The sequence below is a fragment of the Amblyomma americanum genome, chromosome 1 (genome assembly GCF_052857255.1).
Source record: "Amblyomma americanum isolate KBUSLIRL-KWMA chromosome 1, ASM5285725v1, whole genome shotgun sequence".
NCBI lineage: Eukaryota > Metazoa > Arthropoda > Arachnida > Ixodida > Ixodidae > Amblyomma > Amblyomma americanum.
In genome coordinates, this window is record NC_135497.1 from 264,658,901 (window position 1) to 264,683,605 (window position 24,705).

At 49.4% G+C, this 24,705-nt stretch overlaps 1 pseudogene; it reads right to left on the reverse strand.

Moving 5' to 3' along the window:
* Positions 1-13,838: 13,838 nt before the first annotated feature.
* On the reverse strand, positions 13,839-13,968 carry LOC144116653 (U2 spliceosomal RNA; annotated as a pseudogene).
* Between the last annotated feature and the right edge of the window lie 10,737 nt (positions 13,969-24,705).

Sequence of the window (24,705 nt, forward strand, 5' to 3'; positions counted from 1 at the left end):
CTTTAGGTTTGTCCATTCGTTGGAGGATGGTAAGCAGTCGTTTTTCTATGAGTGGTGCCACTGAGACGCAGAATCTCATGTGTAAGAGCCGACGTAAACGTGGTTCCTCGATCAGTAAATATGACCGTGGGGTCGCCGTGGCGAAGCACAATGTGGTGAACAAAGAACTGTGCAATTTCAGCCGTGGTGCCACGGTGAAGAGCCTTGGTATCACAGTAGGGGCTGAGGTAGTGAGCGGCAGCAACAATATACAGTTTACCCATGGAGGACACAGGGAATGGGCATAGTAAGTCCATGTCGACCTGCTGAAATGGGATTTGAGGTGGATCAATTGACTTCAGAAGACCGGCCGGTTTTGTCGGTGGTATCTTCCGCCGTTGACACTCACAACAGGTTCTAACGTAACGTTGGACAACCTCAGAAAGCCGAGGCCAGTAGTACTTTTGGCGGAGGCGTCCCAATGTTCTGGAAAATCCGAGGTGGCCAGAAGAAAGGTCGTCGTGGCATGCAGTGAGAACTTCCTGACGAAGCGCGGACGGGACTATAAGGAGGTACGCAGTTTCGGTCGGGCCGTAGTTTTATTGCGAAAGCAATACTGCTCGAGGTTTCCGCTCTTGGCCGTCGTCCCGGAGAATCCACCATTTACCTTTAGCGTGACCTATGTGAGACGTCATACCAGCTGTGGAAAAGCGGGGCACCAACTCGCCTCGTCGCGATCGTCCCAGCGAATCCCCCATGCTGCAGCTGCGCGCCGCTACCGCGAGGGGCGCTCGCTGTACGTGACGTCATGCCAGCTGTGGAAAAGCGGCCTCCCCAACTCGGCTCGTCGCGATCGTCGCAGCGAATCCTCCACGGTATGTCGGATGATGTGTACAAGGTGAAACTGCAACTATGTGCTGCAGCTAAGAAGCGGCGGCGTGCGGAAGAAACGGATGAAGAGCGGGAACAACGTTTAGCTAAACGGCGTGCATATTGTAGTCGTTATGGAGAGCGAGCGCGAAAGAGACGCAACAACGACAGAACGAAGCGAGCAAGAGACAACGCGGTCAAGAGACGCCAGAAGAACGCGCCGGAAGACTCGAGAAGCGTCGTAACGCAGATGCGGCTTGAAGAAGTGACACCTCCCTTAGCGATTCTTCAACTGCGGAAGAGACCGCTTTGAATTCTCGAGAGTGTCGGACTGAGACGCTGCGTATACGACGTGCCGAGGAAACGAAGCTTTCGCAATTCGACTTGGTTTAAACAGAGCTAAACCACAGACAATTTTTTCTTGTAGAGGACTCCATCTCGTGTACAAAACGATGAGAATCCACGCGAAAAGAGTCAGGGCGGAGACGGAGCGGTTCCTTCGAGGTACTCGATGAGGGCAGAAGTTCGCAATCGGCCCTCTAGTGATGTGCAAGAGCGGATGTGGTGAGAGCGCCGAGGAAAGCAGAATCATTTTTGGACTCAGCCGATGGGCACGGAAGAGGAGCTCGGGAGAGACAGTCAGCATCGCTACGTTTGTGGCCTGACATACACGATTGTGACGTCGAACTATTGCAACCGAAGGCTCCACCGTGCAAGCCGCCCCAAGGAATCTTTCCGGTTCGCAAGCCAACAAAAGGAGTGATGATCGTTCACGACTCGAAACGGACGGCCGTACAGGTACGGACGACATTTCGCGACTGCCCAAACCATAGACAGATACTCCTCTTCTGTGGTTGAATAATTCACTTCGGAACGGGACGAAGTGCGACTAGCGTATGCTATCACGCGTTCTGCACCGTCTTGCCACTGCACAATCACCGCACCGAGGCCAACATTGCTGGCATCTGTGTGCAGTTCCCTGTCGGCTTCCTCGTCGAAGTGGCCAAGAATAGGCGTAGATTGGATGCATGCTTTAAGTTCTGTGAAGGTTTTTCCTGATCGGGACCCCAAAAGAAGGGTTCGGCTTCTTTGGTAAGGTGAGTTAGAGCCTCTGCGAGCTTCGAGAAGTTTTGAACGAACCTCCGATAATAAGCGCAGAGTCCCAGAAAACGACGCAAGCTTCGTTTATCTGTTGGCTTGGGGAATGCAGCAACGGCGGCCGTCTTTTCGGGGTCGGGGCTAACGCCCTGAGCGCTCACAATATGGCCAAGAGATTTGAGCTCCATAAATGCAAAGTGGCACTTTTCAAGCTTGAGAGACAGACCCGCGGAACGGATTGCCTCGAAAAGGGGGGCAATGCCACACTGCTCACATTCTGGCGCTCGGCCGCATGGCGGCGCCGGCAGAATGTGCGCAGTGTGGCATTATTGTTCATGCTTTGTCGCGCAACCTCGCCCTTCTGTGTAGGCTTACACTCCAATCCTATAGTAACCTTACAGTTTATCAAATTTGGCAACCTCCATTATTGAAACGAACAACGCTCAGAATACTTTTTAACGCTGTAAGCGTAACTCTAATTTTGCAGTCGATAGCGGTCAATTTACAGCTTACGCCGCAACCTTCATTTTTACTGTAGTTTGTGAGTAATATGCCGGTTACACTGTAACCTTCATTTTTAATATCATTTATGGGCAATTTACAGATTACGTCGGGCACTTCATATTCCACCCTTCGCGACGGCGCGCGTAGCCAACATGCTCACACATGTCCCGTGCGCCGGGCGGGAAGCAGAATTCGTGGTGCCGCTCGATATCGTTCCCCGGGTTGTCCGGCGGAAGTTGCGGTTCCTGACCGCCGTGGTATACGTCTCTGCGTTTCTTCGGTGCTCGCGGGGCAGAGAGATTAGTGGCGCTGAGCGTGTTTCTGCTCTTTTTGGCTTTAGGAGGCGGCTAGCTGGAGGAGCTTTCGTTGCTTTGGATGGGCAATATCTTCTGGCACAGCAACGTGTACCAGAAAGGGCACAAAATGAGGAGCTAGTGGCCACGGCATTCTTGTTGATTTGCAGAAATGTAACAATTTTTATTATTGGTATCATCCTTCGCGTTATAGCATTCATTACACTTTAATCATTATAGTGACTTACCCAGCATACTATAGCTGCCTGCTCGAGCCGCCGCGGTAGCTCAGTGGTTATGGCGCTCGGCTGCTGACCCGAAAGATGCGGGTTCGACCACGGCGCGGCGGTCGAATATCGATGGAGGCGAAACTCTAGAGGCCCGTGTACTGTCCGATGTCAGTGCACCTTAAGGAACCCCAGGTGGTTGAAATTTCCGGAGCCCTTCACTACGGCATCCCATAGCCTTTGTCGCTTTGGGACGTTAAACCCCTATAAACCAAACCATTTTGCCTCTGTAGACGCGAGCATCAAAAGAGACTTCATGACGTTAATGTACAGACGAAAGCACCTTTCTAACAGTTTGGTCTGCCTACTGGACTGTAAATTGAATTAGTCTGTAACCCATGCAAAGTTAAGATTGGCTGGCCTTCCCGATTCGTTGCAAAAAAAATTGCAGCCAAGTGCGTATGTCAATACATGCCGACGACATCTGTATTTGGATTAGTTGCTAACAACACAAGCGATTAGCCCTCATTGCTCGACAGGCTCTCCTTTTGGTACAAGCTTAACTTCAAGGTTAGGGATTGTCTATATCAGTGGAAAAATCCGGCTTTGTTCTGTTTCCAGGTGTAGGAAGACGTCAAGCGCGGTTGAAGATAGACCTTGGTCACTCTTGCATCCGCCAATTTAATCACACGCACTTCCTGGGTGTCATTATTTACTCCCGGCCACAGTGGCGAAAAGCTGTCGACGCGATTGTTTCATCTCTATCTTCGCGTTTCAGTGTGATCCGCAGAATTGCAAGTGAAAAATGGGGAAACCATCCTTCTTCATTGGTCAAACTTCATGAAGCGCTGGCGGTCAGTCGCATTATGTATCAATAACCTTAAATTTACCCCTCGCCATCACATCTTGGGCGTATCGAAGTTATTCATAGAAAGGGCCTAAGAAGAGCCATTGGAGTTCCCCAGGCGGCTGCGAACAAAGCAGTATTTCATGAGTCTCTATCGAAACTTCTTAGCCTTGTCGCTTCTCAGAGACTACTACTGCATCTTGGGGAGCTTAGGAGAGGCGGTAGCTGGGCAATCCCTTCTCCAGCGGCTCTGCAAGAGACATGAGTCGAAGGCCTACTTGGCACCTAATACTCTTAGTTTTTTAGGCCTTAATGTTCGAAGGCAAAGAAAACGGTCGACCCCCCCCCCCCTCCGGTGTTTTCCGACCCTCGACTGTAACCCAAGCAACGCAGCTAATTGGCCCAACATTGGAACCATATTGGCAAAGGCCGAGCCTATAAAAGACCAGGATGGAACCATCCTGTTGCAATATTGGGCAGATCACGTGTGCGGCATGGGAAGCTCCCAATTCCCCACCTGAGCGCAAAGCGCAGCTCTCCTTTGGCAGCGACGCGTTTGCTCGTACTTGAACATTTGGAAACAGAGTATGTCCGCCATCTTCAAAATTTCACGGATGGTTCTGTGGACATGGTCAAACAAGCTAGCGCAGCGGCTTTTTACATACCTTCTTTGTATTGTAAGTGGTCTGTACGCTTTAATGCTGTCGTATCCTCCACAACAGCTGAAAGTGTTGCTATTGAGGCGGCTTTATGGAAGTTAGGGTCTTGTCCGGCTCAACATGTTGTCATCCTAACTGATTCAAAATCTTCCCTTCAGAGTTTAGAGCGCGGTTTCCCCACTGATGCCTTGTCTCTAAGCTCTCTACGGTCGGTGCTGAATCTTCGCAGCAGAGACTTTACTCCATACTTTCAATAGGTGCCCTCTCACATGGGAGTCAGAGGCAGTGAGGTGGCAGACAGTCTCGCCCATAAAGCTGTCCAGAAATTCATCCAAAAAGTACCTCAAGATGGAAAAGGCTCTTCAGAGAAACGGTGCTCGATCATTTTAGAACATTGTGGAGTGCGCCTCACAAGCCATGTGTGACCAAGGGACTTAAAAGATCCCAGGCCACTCTACTAAATCGAATTCGCACGGGCTCTGCTCGTACTCCTGCCTGGATGCATAAGACGGGCACGGCATCGTCTCCGCTATGTTCTTTATGTGGTGTGTGCGGGGATATAGAACATTATATTATGTATATTGCCCAGAGTACAACGCGGAAAGGTGTGTGATATGTTCGCTTCCTTCAAAAAGACAGGAACCCTTCTCATTAGAGTTCAGGACATTGTCTACCCGAGTGGAAACCAGACATGCAGAAGGGAGGCTGCAAGCCTTCTTTGAACATTTCTGCAGGACACTGATCTTGTCTCTAAATGGTGACAGTAAGAACGGACTATGGTCTACTGTGAAAGAATGTGTGCGTAGATGGTGTCTTCTGGAGTGGACCATGTTATACTGTGATTGAATGTGTGCACGGATGGTGGCACAGCAACGGACTATGTTCTACTTTGACTGAATACGTGTATAGATGGTGACTTCTGGAGTGGACTTTTTTCTGCTTTGAGTTAATGTGTGCACAGATTGTGAATGCGAGAGTGGAATATGTACTATTATAAGTGACTGGGCGCATAGCGGGACAGATACGACAGGTTTTAGGTCGTAATTAACATAGAAGTGACGCTGCGGTGGAGCAATTGCCGGCAGACTAAGCAAGGCTAATACCACATGTAGCATACAAAAACTAAGTCAGCTGAACTCATAAGGACGTTAAAGCCAGTGTACTTATGAATGAACCTATTTTCGGTATTAAGTCAGGAAATCTTAGTGGGCACAGCCGCCGTGGTGGCTTAGTGGCTATGGCGTTCGGGTGCTGGCCCGAAAGACGCAGGTGCGATCCCGGCTGCGGTGGTCGAATTTCGATGGAGGCGAAATTCTAGAGGCCTGTGTACTGTGCGATGTCAGTGCACGTTAAAGAACCCCAAGTTGTAGAAATTTCAAGAGCCCTTCACTACGGCGTCCCTCATAGCCCGAGTCGCTTTGGGAAGTTAAACCCCCTTAAAGAAAACAAAATCTTAGTGTGCACCGAGAGCACGGCAAAACGCAGTATGAATAGTAAGTTTCAGAAGCAAGAAAAAGTAAAAGTCACGTACGGCTTCAGGAACGGCTGCACGAAGGCAATGATGTAAAATCATTCAAAGGAGCGCAAATTTTTATTGCTGCCTTTATGGCAATAATCATCTTTTCTCGCATATTCCAAAAAAAACGCTTGCGCGAATATTGGTGCGTCCTGCTGGCACAGGTTTGATTTCCAGCGTAAGAAGTAACAGCAGCGTCGCAGAAAGCGTGTTTAGACGTTCCCGATATTTGGCTAGTTGTTACTACATGCCAGCCAGCTTGTATTGAGCGTCTCACTGGGCCGTCTGATCTTCCGGTTTTGCAAACACACAAATTGTTTTGCTGTGGCTCAAATATATACCATTAACACCACCGAAAACAAACGCATATTGATATAATCACTGTAAATCAACGTACACATTGCGACAGTGCAGATTAAAAAAAAAACTGAGTACAGAATTCCTTGATGACCATTACCATCAAGCAGTGTACACAGAGATGATGGGTTAGATGATAGCTAAAGCAGAAATGTTTACTGCGCAGAGAACTAAATCCCTAAGTTACACACTGGAACGTGCAGTTGCTTAGCGCATAACACTCAGCACACACGAGCACACATCTCGGTAAGATTGGTCGGATTGCACAAAGCAAAGAAAATAAAAGAGTGAAGCCGCACGCTTACACGATAATACTATTCCCTCTGAAAAACTGCGCAAGTGAACTGGTGACGGCATGACAATAAGCCGTATTCAACAAACAAAAAATTCAGCAAACATAATCTCGAAGCATCCGTATTAATCAACATGCGTGGCCGGATATAGCTACGCGAAAACGTGCTCCGCCAACCGGAATTCATGAAACGCAAAATTCTCGAGCCTGATTTCAAAATGTGTTATAGAAGTTCACCGCATGAACAGGTGTTACTCACGTCGCGCTGTCGGAATGAATCTTCGGCCATGTGTCCCCCGAGCGCATGAAGAACATTTTGGCAGCGCGGCACTCATTGCTGCTTCGGAGCCACGCGTGCACACATACCTCACAACGAGAACAGTACGCGGGGCAAGAATGGTAGAAAGCCGGAGCAAAGAATCCTCACGCTCAGGGCTCTGCACAGGCAAACGCGAAGCGTCAAACATGGCAGGAGTCGGCGATGAGCACCCCCGGCTCGTTCCCCGTTTTTTCTGCTACGCGCTGCATACTGGGAGCATGGGTGGCCGCGTCGGACGCTGGTGGCCTTGGAGGGGAAAAATGGCTATGGATTAGCTCTGGTTAAACCTGGAGTGACGCGATAGCTACAGCTGGCCGCGTGGAACTCGCTGAGTAGAATTCTTTCGTCGCCGCGTTTCGCTGGGCGTTCCTTCTTCATCTTCGTTCCTGGACGTAGATTCACTCTCCCCCTCTCCACTCCTCCCCCGCTCGGTTTCGCCTGCGCGCCGCGCCGCCGGCAGCTGCTCCGCACCACGTGACCAGCCACGGAGCTCACGTGCTGCCACGCTGAAGTCTCTAAGTGCTAGCGTAATGTAGCTATCGCTACAAAAAGTCCTTTTTTATGGTCGGACTACGTCGGACGCAAGTGGCTTTGAACTTTTTTTTTGTTTTCTCGATGGCACGGGGGTCAGAGAGCTGTTTATAAATTGCTGTAAAAGGAGTATCTCACTGTGTAAGCTAGGATCGCGAAAACCGGCTTTCCGTATAAAAAACAAGGCAGATTCTTCTGAATTTATGTAAAATCGCTCGTCTTCAGGTGTTGCAACCTTTACATTGGCCAAGAATAATCAAAACATTAAAACGACCCTCTTTTTAACAATAATTCACGCGGCCATTACTGCTTGTAACTTCTATACAGGTAACGTTACCAGGTTTCGAGTGTATACTGATTAAAATTTTGCAGCGGCAGCAAACGTGCAGAAGTTAAGAGACCCGAGAAACTGTGATTGTAGGAGTAACTTTCTCAGTACAAGAATAGGGTAGTGAGAACTTGGTGTGCTAGAAACAAAGTTGCGGTAACAGTCAGGGCAAAACAAACACTTTCAAGAATGCGAAATACAACGTACTCTTAAAAAAAGTAAATGACAGTGGCGTGTTTCTAAAGGACATGCTTTGAAAAAGCGAGCACGGCTGGCAAATGTGAAAGCTAAACGTGGCCCTACTGTCACCAATGTTGGCCAGTATACAGTCACTCAATTGTTAAGGGAAGAATACTGCTGCGTTATTTATTCCATTTAGAGAATGCAGTGATGGCCTAGAAGTAGAGCATTGGTCTCACGTGCAAGAGGACCGAGGCTCGAACCCCGGTACCGCAAAATTCTTCACTGGGTTACAAAAAAAAAATCTCCGCATCTAGATGGAACTGGATAACCAGGCCTGGGATGCGGCCTGGACCTCTCGGTGACCAGAACCGACGACGCACTCCCTGACCAGAGCAGGACTTGGCCACCCTGGTGTCGTACTTAGCCAAAACCTTCTATGAACAACCCAATTAATTCTAGGCCTTCAGTCCATACTGGCTGCGAAGCAACTGGACAAGGCGAAGGTGAGACCTGTGACGCAGCGGCGAGTGCTAATAATCTCTGGCTCCGGACAGGCCGCCATTGGGAACTGAACCTGGCATCGTTTAACGCTAGAACCTTATTCAGTGAGGCTAGCTCAGCAGTGCTGTTCGAGGAACAAGCGGGTAATAAATGGGATGCCATAGGGCTTAGTGAGGTGGGAGGACAGATTAGGGTTATACAGTACAAAGGGGCGGGCACGTACTGGGCTATCGTGGAATAGCGGACAGTGCGAGAACTGGGTGGGGGCTCCTCATCAATCAGGATATAGCTGTCAGCATATAGGAGCCGCGAGGTGATATCAGCTTTGCGGGGTGGTCCTACCCCGCTCACTGCACGAAGCAGCTTCTGAGCGGTCGGCGCCCACCGTATCGGACGGTGTCGGAGCGCCCGGTGCCGAGCTGCAATACTAGCGAGCTCGTAGCGGCACCCGTGGCCCCAGGCCTCCCGGCTCCCGGAGCCGCGACTCCCAGAGTCGAAGAAGAAAGAGCAGAGAAAAATGTATACAGAAACTTGGACCACCCACGCAGCTTCCGCTCCCTCGATGCGGACCAAGTGGTTCTCGTGAAGAGACTCCAGGGAAAACTTCAAAACAAATGTGCTGAGCATGTCGAAAAGTTCAGACATGCTGCAGCGCAATACGCCTCGCACCCAAGAAAGCATGCCGCAGGTCCTAGCGATCAAAATTTGCTCTAGGCCTAGCACTTTTCAAGTCCGGACAAAGAGCGTTCCTCGAACCGAAAGGACAGTCGTCCAATGTTCAAGAGCAGGGCATACGTTCGGCGCCAGATGTTGGGTTTTTAATTGGGGAGATAAATACGTTCTCCCCACTTAACCGCGGCTGACAAAGTTCAAAACCGCTAGACCCCACCCCGTGATCGCGTACGCTACCGAGCGCACGTCGACCACGGCGGGCATTGCTCTCAGGAACAAAGTAACGACATATTGGCTGACACGAACCGGCATTTATTGCTACAGCAACAATAACGCCAGCTAGCAACAAAACACGCTAAGGTATCGATAAGGTACGATAAGGTACCTTCTTCCCTTCTCTCACGGTGGGGTCGATGAATCCACCGAGAAATGAGGCAGTTACTGCGCGTTTCCTTTCTTCAAAAAAGGGAAAAGACACTAATGCGATGTCCAGCACTAGTGAGAGAGTTAGTGCCTTATTCTTTTCCTACAAAAAATATATATTCTTGTTGGCCACGATATTGCCCTATTGCGTAGTTAACGTGCCGGCATTTGCGCCGGCCGCCTTCAGACGACAAACAGTGCGTTCGTTTAAAAGGCATAGCAACGCACAACAAGTGTCAAACTCTAGGTGGAAGCCAGGCCGGTGCTATGAAGCGAGCAGGCAGCTTACGCTGCTACCTTCAGGCTGGCAGAAGGTAAGCATATCCGTCAGGCAAATGTGATTAAATAAAATTGGGTTAAAATAATTTCGGAATAGTGCGCAATAATTGAAGGCTATACGGTGTGCGCTAATATCTCACTGAAATTGTGCAGATTTTGAAGCAAAAACTTTACCTAGAAGGTAGATGGGTAAAAGAGGGCACGGTTTGTGGCTCCGCTCGCTTGATGATGCCTCGAGCTAGAGCATGTGCCCTCTCATTTCCTGCCAGACCCTCGTGGCCTGTGGTCCAGGCGATTTGGTGGTGATTGGTGAGGGGTTTAGTGCCCATGAGCCGACTGACGTTCTTGGGAACTTGGCCTCTCAGGAAGTTTCGACACGCGTGTTGCGAGTCTGTTATCACATGAGCGTTTTGACCTTGCGACTCGTAATGCCTAATGGCAATGGCCACGGCGGTGGTCTCCGCGGCCGCTGGGGTTTCGGCTCTCACTGAAGGAGTGAAAGAGTGGAGAAGCGGTTTTTCACTGCCGCTACTGCGTACTTTTCATGGTCAAGGTATGCTGCGGCGTCAACGTAAACCACGTTCGGGGAATCGGCTAGGAGTCGGCGTAGGTAGGATAATCGCGCTCGTCGTCTGCCTGTGTGAACGTCTTTAAGCATATGTTTCGGGATCGGGGCCACGCTGATGTACTTCCTGCGTTGTTTTTATAGAGAGGATTGAGCATCTAGTGCGCGGATGTCCGCAACTGTGCCTACTCGGCAGAGGATAGCTCGTCCAGCTTGGGTGGTCTGAAATCTTAGTGTCAGAGATGCACGGATGGGTTGTTAGTTCCGTAAATGTACTGAAGATTCCTAGTGCGGTCAGACGCTTCGCCGAGGTGTTTTTAGGAAGGTGAAGGGCCGTCTTGTATACCCTCCTTATGATGATGTCAACTTGCTGCTCCTCTCTCTTTGTTAGCGTGTGAAAGGGTAGTTCGTATGTGATTCGGCTAAGTACCAGTGTTTCCACCAGCCGAAGAGTGTCTTCTCGCATTCCTTGGTGATGCTTGGTAATGCGGCTGATCATTCGAGCTATCTGGTTTGCGGATCAGGTTAACTTCCCTGATGGCTTGACCCTCGATCGTGAGGTTGATGGGACCTGGGACCTAGCGACAACATGTCTAAGCGGACGTTACTGCTGTTGCAGGTTTTGCCATGGATTTTCGTGAACGCTACATCGGTCTGGAGTCCGGACGAGGCACCGCTTTTCTTTACGCCTTATCAAGAGTTTGGGATTGATGGCATCCGGCTCGTGGATCGTCTTTCGTCGACGACAGTGACGTCATCAGTGGACCGGCTACAAAAGGAGCCACGCAGCGAGGGAGGCTTCAGAGGGCACGGCACCTGGCCTAGTGACAACATGTCTAAGCGGACGTTACTGCTGTTGCAGGTTCGTTATTTGCCTAATGCTACTACTTTTAGAAGCGATAACCGCTTTTTGTTAGCCCTGCCGTGCCCTCGCAGCTACCTGAATTTTTTGGTTGCCTCTTGGTCAATGGTGTTGACACTGTTGGTTTCAGGAGATGTTGAAGAAAATCCTGGGCCCAAAACCGCAGAAATGTTGCAATTAATCATTGATAATCAGGCTTCATCTGATGCTAAAATGGATGCATTAAGAGCTGAAATGACCGAAATGAAAGAGAAATGCGAAAAAATGACCGCTACACTTACCGTGATTGCAGAATTGAACAAGCGAGTACAAAGCCTAGAATCCCTTGTTCGTCATCAGGCGAATAATTTGGTAGAATATGAAAATAGAAGCCAATCCAATAACCTCTTGGTTTTTGGTACCGATGAGGACAAGGGTGAATTAGACAGCGACCTGAAACAAGCTGTTATTGAGAATGTATTCAAAGGAACCTTGGGAGTACAAGTGAACTCGATCGACAAAATTCATCGTATTGGCAAAAAAAAAGACGGTAGTAATCGGCCGGTAATCATGCATTTTTATGATTCGCGGAAAAAACAGTCTGGGATGCAAAACTGTGGCAAGCTGAATGGCAGCTCGATAAGCATAAGTCAAGACTACGCTAAGGAAACTGCAGAAGTACGAAAACAACTATGGCAAAGCAGTGAAAAGGAAAGAGCTAACGGCAACAAGGTAAAACTGGTACATGACAAGCTTAAGATCAACAATCATATCTACGTCTGGGATCGTGAAAGAAATGAACGGTGTCTGTTCCGTACAGAGCAAGATAAGGTTCTTCGATTCAAAAAGAGGGTAAAAACTGCTAGCCAGGCATTGATTCAGTTGAAAACTTCAGAGAAGGCTTCTGACACGGATAGCGATTCTTCTCGGTCATAGCTCAGAATTCTACTTGTAAACGCCCGCAGTATCGCAAATAAAGTAAGTGATTTAGAGTATCTTCTAATTTCTCAAAACCCTGATGTATTGATGTTGACTGAGACATGGTTACATAGTGCAATTAGTGACAGTAGTATTTTTCCTCCTGACTACAAGGTGTTTAAATGCGACAGGGATTCTAGAGGTGGTGGCGTAGCTATAGTTGTGAAAAGCACTATAAACGCAGTCGCTCTTGATTGCAGTCTCCCTGAAACGGTTTAGTGCAAGATCAGCTGTGCAGACATGTGGTATATATTAGGGACTGTGTATAGACCACCAGCCACTCCGCCAGAATTATGGAACAAACTGCCAAGTGATGATGTGGAGAGTGCGAACGTGCAACAATTTGAGCTAGGTGTCGATATGTTTTTGAGAAATGGAGTACAAAGTTTGAATTCTGATTCATGATTGCTTATTGAAGTGCTTATGAAATGTATTTGTTTTTGTCCCCTCCCTGTAACGACCCTCATGAAGGGTTAACAGTATATGACCAAATAAATAAATAAATATCATCCGCGTATATGATAAACACTACATTTAGAAGTGCTTGTAGTGCACGCGACAGCCTGACCGTAGCAATGTTGAATAACAGGGGAGAAATAATATCTCCCTGAGGTGTGCCTTTGTGTGGCATATCTTTGACCTCGGAGCGGGTTTGACTGATGCCTATCGTGGCCGTGCGGTCAGTGAGGAACGCACGCACGTAAGGAAAGACATTTTCTCCGCAGTTAAGGTCATTTATGGCTTGAAGGATAGCCTCGTGGGATATGTTGTCGAAGGCGCTCTTGAAATCTTCGGCCAAGGTGACATGTTTATGACCTCTGGGGATCTTGGTAAGCACTTCTCGCAAGAGCAGGAAGACGTCTTGAGCCGCAAGCCATAGCCTGAATTCAACCATAGTAGGAGGGAAGAGATCATTGTCTTCAATATAATTTTGGAGGCGAGTGTGGATGACCCGTTCATAAAGTTTTTCTAAACAAGATGTTAGGGAGATGGGCCGGATGGAATCAAGTGACAGCCGCTTGCCGGGCTTGGAAATGGCGATAATTTCGGCATGATGCCAATCCTGACGCCAATCCCTTCTTCCAGAGTTTATCATTGAAGTAGTCCGTGATGGCTTGGATATGCGCATGACTGAGATTACAAATAATAGCATTTGTGATTTTATCCGCTCCAGGAGCTGTGTTGCGCTGCGATGCACGGGCTGCGGGTTGTACCTCGGCTATTGTTATTGGGGCATCAAGCGTGGTGTTCGGAAGGCCGTTGTAGGTGTTTGGACAAGGTGGTATTGTAGTGCCATCAATGTAACGCGACCGCAAAGCGTCCGTGAGTTCCTTGTCGGTCCCATGGAATTGTTGAGCTATTGTTTAGAGTGTACGATTTGTGGCCGATTTGGCTTTGTCGGGTTCAATGAGACTGCGGAGGATGGACCAGGTTTGTTTGCTTGCTTGCTGTTGTTGTCAGGAAGAATGAAAAGTAAAGTGCACAGGCCTGCCCATTGGCTCAAGCTGAGCCACAATTGCTACTACGTGCTGAAAGTAGGAGAGTTGAAAGATGGGATAGAAAAGACGCGCGCTATATGTCCCAGGCCGATCCCGGAGGCAGTGCAATACGGGGCCAACCTGTGGCGGAGGCGAAGCAAGCTTCAAGCCCTCCGCCATATTTCCAAAAATAAGTTTAATATCTTGGGTCCAAATGGGACCAGATTTGAGCAGTACTGGGGGTTCCTTTCAAGGCGGCACAGAACTGTACCCAATTTTGTGGGCAAGTTGGATGGAATATTGCTGAGCTTCCTTCGTGATGGAGGCAAGGCGCAGGCGGAGTTGTTTATTGAGTCTCTGCCCTCACATCCCTTAAACTGGCGCACCCAGCACCGCTCCACGAGCCCGCCACCTCGAGCTCGCCTCTCAAGCCACCGGACGGACCCGCCACACCGGCCCAGCCCAAGCAATGCAAGTATTCTCCACCAACTATAGAGCGTCAGGCTGAAAATCATCTACCGCCCGAGCGACGGCCTAGATCTCCGAAAACACAATTGAGGCAGCATCCTATCACTGGTATGCGCCGCCCTGAAACTCCCCATAGAGGCAGTACGTCAACAATACGCCATACGCATAAATCCTCGAAACAACTCTTTCACAATCAGCACCCCATCAGAAAACAGAGCGGAACGCTACGTTAGGTTACAGTCTCTTCAAATCCCCAACATGACCTACTCATTAAAGGCCTACATCGCCCAACCAGACAACGCCATCCGAGGCGTTCTCTACAACGCTATCTACGACCAGACGCCTGAAAAGATAGTTCAAGGACTAGACTTTCAACTAAAGTTGTTCGTATGACTTTACAGACACAAGACAGTTGGACAAGACTGAGTCAATACTCGTCACTTTCGTCAACACAAAGTCGGTTCCTAAGCAACTACGTTTTTACGGATCCGTATATAAGTGCTATTTCTTCCTGGCGAAAGCCGAGGCATGCATCATCTGCCGGCAAGCCGGTAACAGAAGAGAGGTCTGTGTCAAACCCAAGCAAAATCTCTGCCAGCGCTGTGGAGAGACTGATCCACCAGTCGAGCCACCCACATGCGCAGCCAAATGCATCATCTGCAATGAATCCCACTTCACGGGCTCCAAGGACTGCAGCAAGCAGCATTTCAACCGAGCGGGCAACAAAAGGCCTACACCCAAAGAAGATACGACAAAGAACGCAACCCTCCTGGAATCCAGCCGCAGGCAGCGATCAAGCTCGAGAAGAAGCGCCAACTCCCGTCACCGGTCCCGGTCCCGGTCCAATTCATTCTCACCCCTGACCTGACAGCCCACGTTTGAGAATCAAGGAAAGACCGGACAGTCCACATCTGAGAAACAGGTCAGTTGGGGTCCGCGATTTCCTTCTCGTGTCCGTGAGAATAATCAACTTAAAGCACAGCTCGAACAGCAGAACGAGCAAATTCAACTCAAGAGTCAACGAATCGATAGCCTTAGCAAGCAAATTCAATCGCTGCTACAAAAGAATCCCACCAACAGAGAAAATTGAAATCTCTCAAGATATCCCCTCTCTCAGTTCAATAGTTAGCACACCGAACTCACCCACCCAAAGCACTCCTGCTAAGCGCAGAGCAAAAGAAGACACTGCCACTCAGGAAGTCACAATGTTAGGAACCCTGATCAACGCGATCACTACCCTTAAGCAGAAAATGGAAAAAGAAATTAGAAGTCATGACCAAAGACATCAGCACATGGTTCAGCAATCTCAAAAACAGAATGACGACACTTGAGCAGAGATCAAGCGCCCACGACGCCATCGCTGCTCAGGTGCAGATCAAATTAGACCAAGTGTTTCCCCCCAGATATATCTAATACAACCCATTTGCCTCCAGATCAGTAAATGATGGCAGCAAACCAGAAGGAACTTCGAGTGTGGCAGTGGAATTGCAGATGATATCGCTCCAAGCGAAGCAATCTGCAACTCCACATTCAATCTCTCTCCGACACAGAAGTCCCCACAGTCTTCGCACTGCAGGAAACTCAAGCTCCTGTCAAATTAGTCAACTACACTCCCCACACTCCAATGAACAAACCCACACAAAGGTAGCAACCCTAGTTCACAGAGCATACACCGCTACAGATCACCCCATAGATGTTGAAGACAGATTTTCACCTAATAGATCTCCTTCCTAAAACAAGAAATAACACTAGCCTATACATCCTCAACACATACAGCAGCCCGAAAGGCAAAGCAGCCCCTCCTCGCTGTCATACGCAAAGCGCTCCTTATCAGTGCTAAACACCCGCTTATAGTGGTTGGTGACTTTAACGCCAGACACGTCAGCTGGGGGTACAAATTCAACTGCAGGAAAGGAGCACAGCTCTGCACACTAATTCAGAACGAGGAATTCACCCTTGTCAATGTTCCGCAACAGCATACTCGCATCGGTAACAGCGTGCAACACAACATCACCCCCGATCTCACACTCACAAAAAAATCACACAGTGTCAGTGGTCGCTCACACAAACCTCCCTAGGCAGCGACCACTACATAATTCAAACCTCACTCTCGCTAAACTCAATCACCCCCTCACGAAAAAGAAGGTGCAGATCACAGACTGAGACAAGTTTTGGAACCTCCGGAACGACGCCCCCACCCAAAATCAATCACCTTGCGAGATTGGTGGCAGGACTCACAAAGGACGTCGCTACAGCCACATCTGAGATCCCGAGCAATCAGGGATCGGACGCGGTCGAAGCAGACTCCTCCACATGTGGGAGGCCCACTCCGGCCTGCAAAACCGATGGCTTCGTAACAAACACAACAGATCACTCAAGTTAAGGATATCAGCCATGATCAAGGAAATAGAGACACACGCGGCATAACTAACCCGTCAGCAATGGGGACAGCTATGCAACCGCATGGAGGGCAATCTGGGCCTAAGGGATACATGGAACATGGAAATTTGTACTCTGCCTCTTAGAACCCCACAACACGAAGAGCACCCAACAACATAATGTAATGCGCCTCATTCACAGAATAGGTATGAATGATGATACCCTGATCCAGAATCTCAAAGGCAGGTACCTCACAACCACTCCTAAATTACCCCTCCCTTCCTACTTGGGCGTAGAAAATCCTGAGCTCGACGCGGACATAACAACGTGGGAGGTTAGAGCAGCAATGTTCAAACTTCGCACCACGTCTGCGCCAGGAGCAGGCAGAATCACAAACAAAACGATCCAAAATTTGGACGAGAACTCCATCCAAGCCCTTACAGAACATTTCAACAAGCACTGGAAGGAAGGCACTCTTCCTTCCGAGTGGACCCACCTGAGGGTCACTTTCATCCCCAAGACCGGAAAACCGCTGGACCTTTTAAATCTCAGGCCAATCTATCTCACCTCATGCTTGCGAAAGCTATTTGAGCACGTAATCCTAAACAGACTTGAAAATTACATGCAGACAAAAGAGCTCTTTCCCCACACAATTCTGGGATTCCGAAGCCATCTATCAACACAAGACGCAATGCTTCAAATTTCAGACGAAATCCTCCATACCAAACATTGCAAACGCACACGAGCGCTGCTAGCCTTAGACCTCACTAAGGCGTTTGACAATGTCCAACACACAGCCATACTGGATGCCTTATCCAATCTAGGAGTCGGGACTGGAACACATACCTACATAGCAGCTTTCCTACGAGACCGCACAGCGGCAATAAACTAGGCCCTATAGAGTCCCCCTCCTTCTCTCTGGGCAGCCGGAGGACACCCCAGGGGTCAGTATTATCTCCCTACTCTTTAATATCACTCTCATTCCCACGGCTCGCAAGCTACAGCGCATCCCAAACCTCTCCCACTCCTTCTATGCAAACGACATTGCCTTGTGGACCACCATGGGCAATGTTGGGACCATGGAAGAAACCCTTCAAGCAGGTGCGGACGTGGTAGTGGAGTTCACAGCCTCTATAGGAGTCGCGTGCTCCTCTGCTAAGTTTGAAGTCTTGCTACTCCACCCGACCCCGAACCGCAACAGGAAAGAAAACCCTTCCATACACGTCGAGGTCAATGGTCTACCAGTGCCAGAGGTTGAAAAGATACGGATCCTAGGCATGTACTTACAAAACAATGGACGCAATACGGAGACCTTCTCCAAACTTACAATCACGACATCTCAAACCATCCGACTGATTAGAAGAATAGTCAACAAGCACCGAGGCATGCGTGAACATGACCTGGGGCGGCTGGTGCAGGCTTTCGTGATTTGTCGGATGGTTTACTCTCTTCCCGACCTCTACCTCGGAAAGGCGGAAAAGGAGAAAACAGATGCACTAATAAGACACGCATACAAGTCAGCCTTAAATCTCCCACAACGAGCTCCCACCAACCATCTCCGACGTATGGGAGTACGCAGTACACTGCAAGAACTGAAGCTAATCGTACGGCTCAGTGTGACAGACTCCTGCACAAATACAGGTAGACAGATTCTTGCCTCTCGAAAGATTCAACCAACAGGTCCACCCCTACCCCCAAACAACACCCACGCCATCCCGACAGACATCAGGGACAGACCCATAGTTCACCCTTTTCCCAAATATGTACACCCAGTTCACAACCAGGCCAGACGCGAAGCTCGTGCGAAGGCTTTACATAAAGCTCATGCAAACTACCAAGACGCGGTCTATGTGGACGCGGCAGAGTACATCCACAATTCGGCCTACGCCAAGACTGTAGCATCGCATAACCTTAAACACCAAGCCTCGTGCTCGATCAAGACAACATCCTCACTTGAAGCCGAAGAAGGAGCCACAGCGCTTGTCATTTTCTCCTCCGCTGCAACACTCATTCCGAGTGACTCTAAACAGCAATCACGAATTTTGCAAGGGGACAGATTCATTCTATCACGCGAAAAATTCTCGATTCTTGCTCCTCAGAACCCTGACCACTTCAAAAAGTTTGGGTCCCAGCCCACGCAGGCAACCCCAGCAACGAAGTGCCCCACTCTCTTGCTCGAGTGTACGTCAGCCGAGCAGGGCAGACCGTTGACCGGGGTAGCGCTAGGGACCGGCTCGTCACCTATCATGAAATAACCCTCCATTACAGGGAGAAAATGCTCGTCTATCCCCCCCCCCACACATATACCTGCCGAAAGAACAACAAACTACCCGGAGACAGCTCCAGGCATTCCCTTCACCGGCTTTGTTAGCCCTTATCCACCCAGGCCAATACAGACCCGAATGCTCTCTTTGTGGGGCTCCGAGAGTGAACATTGACCACATTTTATTCTCTGCCGAGACTTCCAACCACCATCTCGCTGGAACCACACGGACGAAGAGGATTGGGAAATCGCGGTCTCCAGTTCCGAACCAGCCTCACAATGGCGGCTGTTAGAGAGGGCTGGACAGGTTGCCTCACGTTACCGACTGTTGGCCACCACCCGGGATCAAGAGCTAGAGCAATCCCAGACATTAACTCATTCATAAGGCTCATCAATAAAGTTTTCACCTACCTACTTACCTACCTGTCTCATGTATCGTTGGACACCTGAACCGCGCCGTAAGAGAAGGCATAAAGGAGGGAGTGAAAGAAGAAAGAAAGAGGTGCCGCAGTGGAGGGCTCCGGAATAATATCGACCAACTGGGGATCTTTAACGTGCACTGAAATCGCACAGCACACGGGCGCCTTAGCGTTTTTCCTCCATAAAAACGCAGCCGCCGCGGTCGGGTTCGAACCCAGGAACTCCGGATCAGTAGCCGAGTGCTCTAACCACTGAGCCATCGCGGCGATTAGAAACGCCGAGAAGAACCGCCCCCAGGTACCCGTTGTGGGGTCCACTGATAAACGACAGTTGCGGCACCTTTCATTTCCTCGAAACAAAAAAGACATCGAATGAAGTGTACAGCGCGAGTGAGAAAATTACTGCGTTTTTGCTTTCCTGAAACAAATGTATATTTTCTGTTATCCTGGCAGTGCTCTTGAGCTACTCATTTGTTACCACGCAGGCTCGTGCAGGTGCACGGCCGCCTTCAAACGACAAAGAATGCGTTCGTTGCTTCCTTCTTACACTCCCTTCTTTATCCCTTCCCTTACGGCGCGGTTCAGGTGTCCAACGATATGTGAGAAAGATACTGCGCCATTTCCTTTCCCAAAAAACCGATTATTATTATTTTTTATAAGGAAAAAACGCGACAACTGCCGCAAACTAAGTGGACACCTGACCGTTGCCATCAAAGCATTGATGACTAAGGTGGCGAATGCGGGCAGAAAGTAAGCTTATCCTTCAGGCTACTCTGATAAAGTACAATTGGGTTAAAAGAATTTCGGAAGGGGCGCAATAATTGAAGGCTATGCGATGTGCGCTGACATCTCACGTATATTGTGCAGTTCAAGAAGCAAAAGCTTAAGAACAACCAGTGCTTGTACGACCGTTCGGCAGTACTGCATGAAGATATGAGGCCAGTATCTTCCTTGAACAGAATTAACACTGTGTCATGGGCACCGTCTATTGATATTGTTTGCAGCCCTTAGGCGACAATAGTCGCTCTTGTTCTATCGTTTTGTTTAAGAGGAGCAAAGGTTCCCGAGACCAACAATTCTGATTAATGTATGTATGGATAAGCTGTTCATTAAGGGAGGCTCAAGGCCGTTTGTTTGGGAATTGGGTTCTTAAAGAAGGAAGGAAAAATGTAATGTGGATTAGCTCAGCTAATCCAGGATATACAAAGCGAAAGACATCGGCGTTCACTGTGTTCATTGGCGTTGGCGTTGACAATGTTCTAGACGGCGATGGCTTTGAGCAAAGGAAGGGGGCATACTCAAGCAGCACAGGTAATTTGCCCAACATTGGTACCGTATTGGCGAAGGCCGGCCCTTCAAAGACCCGCCGCGGTGGCTAAGTGGTTAGGGCGCTCGACTACTGATCCGGGGTTCCCGGGTTCGAACCCGACCGCGGCGGCTGCGTTTTTATAGAGGAAAAACGCTAAGGCGCCCGTGTGCTGTGCGATGTCAGTGCACGTTAAAAATCCCCAGGTGGTCGAAATTATTCCGGAGCCCTCCACTACGGCACCTCCTTCTTCCTTTCTTCTTTCACTCCATTCCTTATACCGTTCCTTATGGCGCGTTTCAGGTGTAAAGCGATATATGAGGCAGATACTGCGCCATTTCCTTTCCCCCAAAACCAATTATTATTATTATTATTATTTTATATTATTAACCTGGGAACTCCGGACCAGTAGCCGGATCAGTAGTCGGCCGCAAGGAAAAGTTTATTTTTGGGGAAAGGAAATGGCGCAGTCTGTCTCACATTATGGAAAACACCTGAACCGCGCTGTAAGGGAAGGAATAAAGGAGGTAATTAGAGAAGAAAAATTTGGAGGACGCTTAAGCTTCGTCTTTAAGAGTGAGGCGCGACAGCGTGGTGCAGCGCTGCCAAGGAGTCCATGGAACGCCAACGTCCGTTGGGCGCCGCGCGTGGCCCGTCCGACAATTTAAGGAAAGGACGCCTGTCTCACATATCGCGGTGGACTCCCGAACCGGGCCGTAAGGGAAGGAAATTGAAATAATAATAATTGGTTTTTGTGTGGAAAGGAAATGGCGCAGTATCTGCCTGATATATCGGTGGTCACCTGAACCGCGCCATAAGGGAAGGGATAAAGGAGGGGGTGAAAGAAGAAAGGAAGAATGAGATGCCGTAGTGGAGGGCTCCGGAATAATATCGACCCCCTGGGGATCTTTAACGTGCACTGACATCGCACAGCACACGGGCGCCTTAGCGTTTTGCCTCCATAAAAACGCAGCCGCCGCGGTGGGGTTCGAACCCGGGAACTCCGGATCAGTAGTCGAGCGCCCTAACCACTGAGCAACCGCGGCGGGTCGAAATTGAAATGAAAATTGGTTTTTAGGGTAAGAAAAGGACGTCTATCTCACAATTCTCGCTGGACACCCGTACCGCGCCGTAAGGAAAGGAAAATCCCTTCCCTTACGACGCGGTTCAGGTGTCCACCAAGATGCGCCATTTTTCGCTCACGGCCAATGACGCCGATGACACCGGCTTTTCTGCGACACGAGCTTCTTAACGCTATCGCGTTAAAACAAGAAAGATGTGCCGTAGTGGAGGGCTTCGGAATAAATTTGACCACCTGGGGATCTTTACCATGCACTGACATTGTAAAGGACACGGGTGCCTTAGCGCTTCGCCTTAATCGAAACGCGGCCGCCGCGGTCGGGACTGCACCCAGGTACTCCGGATCAGTAGCCGAGTGTGCTAATCACTGAGACACCGCGGCGCGTAAATAATTTCGACTACCTGGGGATCTTTAACGTATGTGCACCGACGTCGCTCAGCACACGGGTGCCTTCAGCGTTTCGCCTCCATCGAAACTCGGTCGCTGCGGTCGGGTTCGAACCCGGGTACTTCGGATCAGCCACCGCGACGGTTAAGGGAAGGAAAATGAAATTTATATTGGTTTGAAAGGAAGGAAATGACGCCTCTCTCACATATCTCGGTGGACACCCGAACGGCGCCGTAAGGGAAGGAAAATTAAATTTCGTTTTAAGAAAAACAAATGAGACCTGTCTCACATTGCGCCATTTCCCTTCCCCAAAAGCCTATTTTTCAATTTGGCTTTCTGAAAATATCTGCAGTGCTTGCGCTTTGTTTGGAACCTGATTTGGTTCCATATCTCTGCATACAACGATCAATAATATACTTGTAAATATTACCGAAGTTATATTAAATATATTGCGGTGTTGCGGCCCTTGCTGGACGCCGAACGCAGCCGGGCAGCGGGCAGGAAGGAACTGAGCCTGACTCCGATGCCGGGCTGTACCCAGACTTGTGGCTGTACCCATACTTGGGTACAACCACCACTCTGCTCTTGCCGCCGTCCAAAAATTTCATTGCGAAAGCAATACTGCTCGAGTTTTCCGCTTTCAGCCGTCGTCCCGAAAAATCCACCAATGACCTTTAGCCTGACCTATGTGTGACGTCATACCAGCTGCGGAAAAGTGGGGCCCCAACTCGGCTCGTCGCGATCGTCGAAGCGAATCCTCCATGCTGCAGCTGCGCGCCGCTGCCGCGAGGGGCGCTCGCTGTACGTGACGTCATGCCAGCTGTGGAGAAGCGCCCCCCCCCCCAACTAGGGTACAAATGGTCCGTTGAAAATGATGACGGCTGTCGTTTTTCCCAATCTTCAGGCGCTGTGGATGGTGACGCCTTGCGTGCGGGACCATTTGTACCCAAATTCGTCATGTACGGCGGAGGCGAGTTCAGATGTTTTTCATACCAACCAACCAAACAATACTTTCACGTTTGCTGCCAGAATGGTCACCGGTGCGATGTTTGCCCAACACCGGACGCCAAGGCATGCAAACAATGCGGGACGCAAAACCCGACCGAAGGTCATCAATGCCCTCCAAGGTGCATGATCTGTGGGGGCGTCCACGTCACCGGCTCCAGAGAATGTCAAGAGTGCCTAAATAAAAATTCGAGATACGACGGCGGCAGGCAGAGTCGCCGCCGCAACAAGGACACCAGGAAACCGAGATGGTTCAGCTCGGAGGGAGACGCCTCGTCGCGGAGCCACTCGAGATCCAGGAGTCGAACACGGAGCAGTTCGAGGAGCCGTTCGAGGTCTAAGGCGCCACTACCACCACCACCACCACAGGGGGCCTGGGCCAACGATAACCCCTTTAACAACAAGAAGAAAAAGCCCGGCACCAAGGTGAGCTGGGGAGCAGGCCCTTCCAACACTGCTCCGCACTCGGGCAAACAACAAAATCCCCCCGCGCTTAAACAACAGGATGATACTGAAAAAGCAGAACTGAGAAGGAAACTAGAAGAATCGCTAGCCTGTAACGAAGAGCTTTAAAGACAAATTGCCGCAATTAGACGGGAAATGCAGGAACTGAGGATCGGCAGCCCTCCGCACCCACAGCCCCAAATTGTTAGGACACCGTCACCACCCATGACAAAGCAGGGAGATGACGAGTTTTCAAAATTCAAGGAAGAAATGCAAGCTACGATGCAATTTCTGTTACAATTTATGCAGCAAACACAATCACAGTTTGCTGAAATAAGAAGTAATATCAGAAAGCAAGAATTTTCGAGAAATATAAGGGAAAAGGCCCAACACTTTGACCGTCCAAGCCTCGCCGCCCTAGATCCCGAAAGCAACACAACCGCTAAAAACTAATATCGGCAGAACGACTAAAGGAAGAAAAGAATACTTCAACATCTGGCAGTCGAACTGTAGAGGCTACCGCAGAAAACAGGGCCTACTGCAACAATACATATACACAAACGACACCCCACCGGACGTTAAAGCGCTTCAGGAGACTGGCGCAACCCCCCACTATCAGGTTACACGTGCTACGAGCCGAACGAACAGGGCAGGACGGCCACCCTGGTCAGTAAATTGTTGGTGGCCATCAGCCACGACAGAATCGAGGAAACGGACGTAGAACACGTAATAGTCGAAATTATACCTAAAAAGAAGAGAAAACGCGGCAGCATTTTTATAGTAAATGCGTATAAACCTCGGAAACAAAAGGAAAGCAAAATTTAAGGAACTGTTTCAGGGCGCGCGAAAACTAGCAAAGGACAACGCCCTAATAATTTTAATTTTAAGACTAATGCTAGGAACGAGATCTCGGGATACAGGACTACCGAAGCCAAGGGGAAGGCAATCGCGGAGGCGGCCGAAATTACCGAATGCGAGCTCCTCACAGACCCAGACTCCCCGAATTTAACAGGCAACAGCGTCAATAACGACACGAGCTCCGACATCACTTTTACTCACGGCACGGAGCTGGCGCAATGGAAAAACCTAATGGAGAATCTAGGTAGCGATCATTACAACATAAAAACGCAAATCTCTTCCGAAATACTTAAACGTCAATTAGGAACCGCGAAAATTACTGAGTGGGACGCCTTCCGAAAGGCATGCGACAAAC